Source organism: Camellia sinensis, chromosome 4 (genome assembly GCF_055761805.1).
Source record: "Camellia sinensis isolate YWXY chromosome 4, ASM5576180v1, whole genome shotgun sequence".
NCBI lineage: Eukaryota > Viridiplantae > Streptophyta > Magnoliopsida > Ericales > Theaceae > Camellia > Camellia sinensis.
Genome location: NC_138964.1, coordinates 41,390,001 through 41,400,659, shown reverse-complemented (window position 1 = coordinate 41,400,659; position 10,659 = coordinate 41,390,001).

The window sequence follows — 10,659 nt, the reverse complement described above, 5'->3', positions numbered from 1 at the left end:
TCCAATATTACTTATAATGGGTACTAACCCACTTACTGCTGCAACTCCCATCCTCTTCCTGCATGAATAGTTTGGACTTAATTTTTATAGTACTATTCTCAAAATCAAAAAAAATATGATTTGTGTTGATTGTTTTTACAGATCACAAACTTGAAGTTTTTGTTGTATTTCAAAAGCTATTGAACTTTCCACATGTTCATTTCATGCAGACCTCAAAACATGCTAAGTTCTCGTCTTCCTCCCATAGTTGCAGATTTATACAAATAAATAACATGAATGCAAGATGTCTCTCATTTGTTGTCACATTTAATAGTCCATAATGTTTTTCATTTAATTCCATTTCCTTTTTTCCATCTATGGTTCATCCATTCATTCAAAAAACCAAATTTGTTAGCAAAATTATATTATTATCTCCTTTCATTAATGGGCATTAGCTAGCGTGCTTTGCATGCAGCTCCCTCACTAGTATTAATTTAAAGGATTCAACCACATGTATATTATAAACAGACTAGCCATAACATGATAAATAAAATACAACAGAAAAATATAATGAATGTAAATATAGCATTCTTGGGGATTGATTTTCCAAAAACTCATATAATTTAATTGAACTAGACCTGACCCACTTCACTTTTTAGATTAGCCAAACAGGCTCTAAGAAAATTATATGAAATTATGGTCAACTGGCACAAACTACGTACGAAAATTGATTAGTGGTGAGCCACCACTCCATTTCATTGATTTCTCGGCGTTCACAGCTCATAATTCCATTAGCCACAAGTTATTAAAAACGTGTGGAAAGTGTATTAACACTATGTTTGGATGAAGAAAGCAACATTTTCTTACAAAGAAATATTGCTTGTTGGTTAACTCGATAAAATCCATACATTGTGAAAGTCCAATGTTGTCATTATGACAACATCCATCATCCATTACATATGGCTTCAAAGATTTTTGATAGTCCGTTTGGATAGATAAAAATAAAATAAAATAAAAAAAAATAAAAAAATTACGATAAATTATAAATACTCCTTTGTTAAAAATTTTTAAAAATAGAATAAATTAGAAATATTTTTTTTTTAAATATAGATTATCCTCTATAATTTTAAAAATTATAAATACCTTTGTTAGAATTTTTTATTTAATAGAATTAACATAAATAACAAAATTTTCAACTATTCTTCTGTACAATAATAAATTTATCTGAATTATTAATTAAAATATGTTTATATTATTATTAAAAATTATTAATTGATTTCATAATTTATTAATAAAAGGGGTCATTTGTTATGTAATTAAAAACTTAAAATTCAAGGGCTTATTTTGTAAATTTATTTTACAAAATAATAGAAAAAAAAAATTGAGATAGAAAAAAATATATTGGTAAGATTCTTATAACTAAGAAGAGAATTCTCAGTATGATTTTAAATAATTAATTTTATATAGTTATTTCAAATCCGTTAAAATCAAGTTATTTAACTCAATTTTGATATCCAACAGAAATTTAAATTATTGTTATCAATTGATCAAAATCGAATCCCTTAATTTAAAATTTACATCTATTCGAAACATATCCTGAAATTATCAAGCTACAAAGTTGACCTACAAGGTTGATTACTGTCATTCATTTTTGCATTTCCCTTACTCTAGGTCATAGTAGGAATTTCTAAAGGAAAATTACAGTACAGTGGAACAAATTAAAAACATGTGAGTTGTAAATAATTCTATGATAGGGGTGCAAGTGGCCCCTTCATATTTGTGTAAAAAAAACTTTTTTGTCCCACTAAGACAATAATTCCCCCAATTTCTAATGTCAAAAAAAAAAAAAAGAAAAAAAAATCATAACTTAGCATCATATTTGAGTTGTGAGTGATTCTACTTACACCACTAATTTTTCTCTTTACACCCTCCATTTCATTATACCACTAAAAAAAATGTGATTCTCATTGCATTCATTATACTACTAAAACTGACCCCTAAACTAAATACTCTTCAAAACCCTTTCAGTTTTGTCTCTTTACACAGATAGATTTTGGTAATACAATGCTAAAGAATTTGAATTACTCCAGTGCTATGTTACCAGGCAAACGAGCTTTTTCCAGCCATTTGTTATCATTCAATTGGATTATTTTACTTTACTTTAACAAGAAATTAGTTGTAAATCTTTTGTGAAGTGCCTGTTCGGTGATACATTACTGTACAAATTAGATTACTCCAATGTTATGTTGCTGAACTAAAATCAATTTGTCCAGCCACTTGTCACTTTGCTTGCATTGTAGATTGTCTTCATTGTTGTCACATTAAAAACATCTTTTTGTTTCACTGTAATCAATATCTCTTTTGTTCGCACCATACTCTTTGACATATCAACTAATAAGGATGTTACCTCCTCAGATAATCTACTAACAAATGAGTACCTTTCAAGATGTTCAGCAGCCGAATGATTGTACTTGTATTACTGCAATAAATAGAAGCATAATCCTTCCAAGCAACAAAAAAAAAAAAAAGTAGAAATGCACGGTAATGAGTAACTGAACAAATTAAAAATGTTCAGCCTTGGCTTCCTAGAAATGTATCTTTTATTCGGAAGTGGGTCACCAAATATATATATTTTTTATTCGGCAATGTAATTCCAAACAATTTTATTTTGTTCGATTTTGACATACCTAACAAAAGTCGAAGAATTCTAAAAAAAACGAAATGAAAATGTATCAAACAAATGAAAAAACTCGCAATTTCACTTTTTGATGGTTCTTTACCACCATTTCTTCATCTATTGTTTTCTTCTATGATGAAAACACTATGATTCTCACTTTTTGAAAAGAGATACATAGCAGAGAAGAAAAACTGAGAAGTGAAGAAGATGAGTAGGAATTGAAGAGTAATGGATGTAAGGAGATAATAAAATATATTTTTATTTAGTCTTTTATCCTTAAAAGTAATGTACACATGGTAAAAAAAATTTTTTTTTGGGGGGGGGGGGTTTTGGGGAATCTCATGTAAAGGGTATAAAGAGATAAACTAATGGTATAAGTATAATCACTCTTAAGTTTTAACTGTGAAGCTAAAGTGTCATTTTTATTTATTTATTTATTTATTTATTTTATCATGAATTATATATATAGTATTTTCGACAAAAATTCTAAGTTTATGTACTCTAGGGGATCTGTGTATAGAATTGTGTTGCTTGAGTGAATCGCACAATAGTTGTTAACATCCTCTCAAGTAGGGTAAGAGGGGTGATCCAACCCCGTACCATTTTAAAACCACCATTTATATATTAGTATTAATTATTTTTAAATATTATAGATTTGCTACTTTTAAATTTTAAAAAAATTAAAAATAATTACAAAAAAAAGTTAAGGTTTGACCTTTATAACAAAATAAATCATAAGTTTTTAATTTTATTAATTTAAATTCTAATATTTTTATTTGTTTTCAATTAAAACTATTTGCCTATCTTCATTAAGTAAAGCTGATGAAAAAAATGGTATTTTAGTTATTAAACTTAACGAAGATGTACATAAAATGTCTAAAATATTATTTTTTATTGAGTTTAATGACTAAAATGTCTTACTAAATTTTTACTTAACAAAAATATGAAAATGATTTAAATTGAAAACAAATATAAAAAAACATTAGGGTCTAAATTGTCAAAATTAAAAATTAAAAATTTATTTTGTTATAAGGATCAAATTCTGGATTTTTTTTTTATAATTTTTTCAAAAATGGAAGTGGTTCCTTGACCTACACCTTTTGATCAATGAAACATAGTGTTCAAAGTATAAAATTTATCAATTTTGACAAAATATTGCAACAAAAGTTGGTTTCTCACAACTAGTATTGATAGATTATCTTACAATTACCAAACCAAACACTACAACAAAAAGGGTCTTTAGAGACGAAAACTAATGGCGAAAATAAATTTTGTCACGAAAGACGTACCTTTTAATGAAGAAAATAATATTTCATCTCCAAATGTACCATTTTTAGAGAGAAAAATAAAATTTCGTATCTACATACATATTAAAAAAATTAGGTGACAAAATTATTTTTTGTCATTATTGTTATTTTTTTGTCACCGAAGATTTTCCTGCTAATTTTTTTGGATGGCGCCAAGCCTTAAGTCCTATAAAATGGGGTCAGCTGTATAAATCCTTCTTCTCCACTCAACTCTATCTAAGGTCATTTCGTTAGTCAAATTAAGGAGATTCATATCTCTATTTACTACACCAATCCACATCAATCTAGGCCTACCCCCTTCCCTTAACATTACCATCTATCGTCACTGTATTGCATCTTTTCACTACTGCCTCTGTTGGTCTTTGTTGTATATGACCAAACCATCTCAATCTATTCTCTCTCATTTTTTATCGGTACTACTCCTACCCATTCTCGAATATACTCATTCCTAACTCTATCTTTTCTAGTCTTGTCATCTATCTTAGCATCCTCATCTCAGCAATACTCATCTTATCTAGATGTTGTTTCTTAGTTGCCCAACATTTCGTCTCATACAACATCGCTGGTCTAACAGTCGTTCTATAGAACTTTCCTTTTAGTCTAATGGATACTCGTTTACCGCACAGTATTCCAGACGTATTCCTCCACTTAAGCCACCTCGCCTTGATTCTGTGAACCACATTCGTTCCAATGTCTCCAGCCATTGAGATAATTGATCCTAAATAATGAAAATGTTCATTCTTAGGTAGTTCGTAGTTCTTGGTTCTCAATCTTCACTTCTTCTACACTTCTATTGTGACTGTTACTAAAATTACACTTGTAGACGTCCCCGAACGCCCCGGGAGGACGAGTCCCCCCCCCCCCCGTTCTGTTCGTTTTGGGTTCACTACAGTTCAGGACTCTCAAATTGTCACGGTTCTTAATCTAAACCAAAGAGTCCAAATCTAGCAAATCGTTTTGAAAAAACAGATTTTTAGAAAAGAAGTGCCAAACATGGACTGCTTTGCCAGATACAGAGTCGCCACCTAAATATTTTATTTTGGGGGAATTTACGAAACCCTGACTCGGTGCCAAAGGCCACGTGCCCGTCATCACCAAAGTTGCCTCGGCTAGGGAACTTGGCTACGATTGGGGAAGGTCAGCTATGAGCACCCCCTCTCGCCCGATCCGAAGATCGGCCTCTACTAACCATGATATCCAGTTTTGAAAACGTTATGTGTTCTTATTTCATTTATTAGCCTAGAATTACTATGTTATGCGCGTAGCAAACAAGTATAGACCAAATCTCCTAAATTGGAACAAAACATTGCATGTTCGTTTTGAAAATGGTTTGCTACTCGCAAGTAGGCTAAAATGCAGGTTTTGCCACCCTCGAGTGGGCTTTTAGAAAAGATGGTTTTGCCGCTATCTAGTGGGCTTAAAACTCACAGTTTTAATGCATTATTCCAATTTAGGTAATTCAACCTCCATCCACAGGCATTCAAGCAGTTATATCACATAAGCAGCTAGCATCATGGTAATCATGATGTTATGGCAACACTCACACGCATGCGGTATGCTAAAGCATAAATGCTTACCGAGTACTCCAAGCCAAAACAGAAACTAGTTAGTAATCATATGCATGATCCTAGTTTAAGATGGCTAATGCAACACATGCGAAATGCAACTAGAAATGGGCTCGGCTATTCTAAACATGGCATGTGAAATGCTACAACTAACACGTATTCAATTTGGAATTGAAACACAATGCAGTTAGCATGATGTGCCGAGCCTGGTGCATGCAAGACAAATGTATGAATGCACGCATGCATAGCATAAGGTATGCTAATTTAAATATGCCCTAGTCTACCATCATAAGCGGGTAAATAAAAGGGAAGAAAAATGTGGGGTTGGAAGACATACACACACCCACGCACACTTATTACACAATTGCCCTCGCTCGGAGGGTCCAAAAGAATAATACAGTCCGAATAATGAATCAACTATCCTAGCTAATTAATTATTACAGACCCTCTAATTAATTAACAAATTAATAACAAAAGAAGGTGGCCACAGCCCCGCCTCGGGATGCGTGAATGATGCATTCTTGACTCGTCTCGCCCGAAAACTCATTGCCATAGCACTGCTGCCTCTGTTTTTCACTGCCCTGCTCCTCTGAGGACTGCCAAAGTCCAAGGGCATGCTCTCTGGATGTTGGGGAATACCACCGACCAAGTAGAAACACCACCGGCCTAACAGGATGATCACCGGCCGCCTTTTAACTTGTCGGCCACAGATTACTGGCCGGTCGGCACTGTATTTAGCCGACCGGCCAAAGCTTCCTGCAGAACCAGCAATTGACAGCAACAGAGGGCAAGCAGTGCATGGCATGGAATTTTTAGGCAAATGTATTCATGGCCACACCCCCTATCATGCAATGGACTCAAGGGAGCATGGCTCTCGACCCTCGGGCCACCAATTGCACATTTTGATGCATGATGGCCGAAGAGTCAAGTACGCATTTCAATGTCAAATGCAATACACACAAAACATACAAGGGACCCAACCTCAATCATGGTTGATCAAGAGGCGAGGCAATGCACAACGATGCACATGCGACCTAAGCATGCAAGCAAACATACAAACATGCAATGCAACTACATGGCATACACAATGCTAACAACATAACATGCACAACGCATTGAAACATGGCATACACAATGCAGGATGGACTTATACCAATGTGAGTGGACCTCAGCCACACTCACATCAGTGGCCAATAAGATGGAAATGAGGCAACCGAAATGCACACAAATATGTCCAATGCATGGACCGATCCTAAGATACAACATGCAACTCTAACTAAGCATGGAAAATGATGAAACATGGCATATGAACATGCAAATTCCAGCACTGAAGTGTGATGCCCAATGGTCCCGAATCATGCAAATATGTCATACAATGCATGCTATAAGCCCCGAAACTCAAAACTAGGCACATATATTGACTTATAGCTATACAAAGCATGCATTATTTAACTATGAAGAACAAAGATAGAGCCAAGGAAGTCCCAAAACATGCATATTTCTAGTTGAAAGCATGGTCAAAAGATGCTAGCATGGTGGACTAAAATAGCATGCAACTTTGACTAGCAAACATGGTTTACATGGCAAGTGTGTGAAGCATATGGAATCTCACCAAAATAGAAAAAATCAGTGAACAAAACATGTGAAAATAGGCCCAAATAACCACTGAAATGAAGCCAACACATGCAAAAATGATGAGTTCCTTTAGAGGGCTATGCAAGGAGTTATTAAGCACATGCAAGGTAGACATTTAGCATGGCATAAAAAACTATGAAAATCAAATATGGTGGTCCTAAAACTCACCAAATTGACCCTGGAAAGTGACTTCGAAGCATGCAAGGTAGGGTCTCTTTGGAAGGCCAAAAAGGCCACCAAACAAGAGAAGGAGAGAGGGGGTCACCCCCCTCTAACATTGGCTCTCAAAATAGTGTTCCAGCCACTGAAAATCCACTGGATTTCAATCGCTAGAAGGTCAAAACAAGTCCAATGCAAATGCTCACATGTATGGCTCAAAACATGAAGAAATAAGGCATGCAAGGAAGGAGATGACCTCAAACAAGAAAATTCCCTTAATAAAACATCAAGAGGGCCTCAAAAAAAACTTTTTCTAGTTTATAACAAATCTCAAAAACAAACACAAATAGGGCTAAACTATCATGCAAAGATGGCCCTAAAAGAGAGAATAGAGACAAGAGACAGAATCTGGCCTCAAACAGTGAAGAGCCCTTAAACAAAGTTTAATAGGGGCTCAAAATAAGACACTTTACAGTTCAGCTCGAAGCCCATAAATGCTTAAAAATAGGGCTAACATATCATGCAAGAAATAGCCATAAAAGAGGGATAAAGGGAAAGGGGTAGCAGGTGGCTTCAAACAGAGAAAAACCCTTAATCAAACATGAAGATGAGCTCAAAATATGAATATTTCTAGTTTGGGTCTGAGCCCAAAAATGTAAGAAAAAGGAGCTAAAATATAGAGCAAAATAGTGCAAAAAAGGGGAACATAGGAGCTTACCCTTGTAGAACAACAACACAGCAGCTTTTGGTCCAAGGAAATGAGCTTCTAGCCTCTGGAAATCAGCCTCAAGTTGTTGGAATGGAGTATGGAGGTTGTAGGCTATGAGTGGTAGTGTAAAGGGGGCAAGAACCTTAGGGTTTGAAGGGTTTAGAAGAGAGATAGGGAGAGAGCTGAGAATTTTAGAAAGAGAGGAAATTTTTTTCTTCTCTAAGTTGTATCTCTCCTCCTCTTTCTTCTTCTCTTCTTCTCTCCTTGTAAGAGAGCTTGATTGATATAGAAATATATCAATCTGCAGCTCCTCAGAAGTCCCATGTCCAAGCATGGGCTGGGGTATGGCTTGGAATGACAGATGCCAGCTGTCTACAAAGATATCTGTTGAAAACCACATTTGGCCGGCCGGCCATAAAAGTGGTCGACCGGCAGTCAAATTTGCTGGCCGGCCATCACATTTGGCCGATTGAAAATCAAGGTGGCCAGTGGGCAGGAGACTTGGTCGACAGGCTACCCCCTTCCCTCAGGAACACATCCACAAGCTCTTGGTGCACAACCAGACATAAAGCAGTCGAGCCGAGAGATTCTAAGGCAAGGCGCGCAGCCGAGGCCTCCGGAAACTCAAGACGAACATAAACAAGGATGATCACCGAGTGTTCAGATGGTGACGTCCAAGTCTTGAGGACGGTCAAAAATGGGGTGTCTACAGTTGCCCCTCTTTGACAGAACTCGGAATTCATAAGATGACGGGAGTGAATGCCAAAGCCCGGAGACGACCCATTTTTGACAAGGCCGAAGACTTGGACAAACAAACAAAATACCGATAAATAAATGGTTGTGCCCACAGGCTGCCTACGTATCCCTTTGCAAGGAATCAAACCAACGTAGTTCAGGGGCAGGATGCAAATGATATGAAAGAAGACTTTGATAATTGGACTTATACGCTACGCAAAGCCGGTTTGTATTCAAAACAATGCAATGTACTAACAAGTACGGGTGAGGTGCGCCAGATAGCGCGATAGAATGCATGCAAAATGCAAGTAAGGTGCACAAAACAGTGCGATGCAATGCACTGACAAATGCTACAAGCATTTTCTATGCAAGATGAGAGAGAGCATGTAATGAAATGCACAAGATAGTGCGATGCGCAAGAGAGCGCGAGTGTAAACTGCACAAAATAGTGCGAATGAAACAATGTGATGCACAAAACAGTGCGATGCGCAAGAAAGCGCGAAAGTAAATTGCACGAAACAGTGCGATACGCTAAACAGCGCGAGTGTAAATTGCACAAAACAGTGCGATGCGCAAGAAAGCGCTTGTGATTTGAAATGCACAAGAAAGTGCGATACGCTGAACAGCGCGATTGATTTTGAAATGCACAAGACAGTGTGATACGCTAAACAGCGCGATTGATTTGAAATGCACTAGAAAGTGCGATACGCTAAACAGCGCGATTGATTTTGAAATGCACAAGACAGTGTGATACCCTAAACAGCACGATTGATTTGAAATGCACTAGACAGTGTGATACGCTAAATAGCGCCATTGATTTGAAATGCACTAGAAAGTGTGATACGCTAAACAGCGCGATTGATTTTGAAATGCACAAGATAGTGCGATACGCTAAACAGCGCGATTGATTTGAAATGCACAAGACAGTGCGATACGCTAAACAGCGCGAGTGATTTTGAAATGCACAAGACAGTGCGACATGCTAAACAGCGCGATTGATATGCAATGCACAAAATAGTGCGAGTGAGATACAACCACAAGATGCACAAGACAGTGCTAGTGAGATACAAAGTGTAAGTGCACAAGACAGTGCGAGTGAATGCATGTTCTGTGCAAATGACGTGCATTTTCTATGCAAGTATGGAAGAGTGCATTTTCTATGCAAAAGATACGAGCATTTTCTATGCAACAAACAGGAGCATATTCTATGCAGAATCGAAAGCAAGCATATTCTATGCATGAATCATAACAATGCGCGACACGCATGTAACAGAAGTGTATATGAAAGTGCACATTCTATGCAATGGAAGGGCATCAAACACGTACTCTGGTGCCTCCGACTTACCTTTCGGAGGACTTGGCAATATGCTCAGCTCAAAAGGGGACACCCTGTTTATATTGGCGAGAGATAACATCTGTATGTGAAACCCTCGGGTGCTGCTTAGACTGCCATTCTGACTTGAAGCAGGCTTACACTTGGGGTCGAGATACACTCATACTCCAGAGAAATGGCGAGGCCTGAGAAGGTGCACCCGGAGTGCAGTCTCGGAATTTGCCGAAGTTGAAACAGACTAAGATGCTCCAAAATTTCCCTATTTTCTTTTGCTTTGCAGAGATAGGTCCTTGTTCTACTGTTCTCACATGACCTGGGTTGAACCTTGCGGTTTATGAAAGAAAGAATCTTGTTTTGCATAAATGTGCAGAATGACACAGCACTCTGAGCACAAAACGATTTTTTTGAAAATGAGAAAAGGGTTCTTAACCGGGTATTGAGCCTACAACTGAACACAACATACTATGACTCAACAAAAGGTACACGACCTAAACACATCGAGTAACGCTTGAAAAAGACTCAAAACAAAAGTTAAGGTAAACAAAACAAAAGACACGACA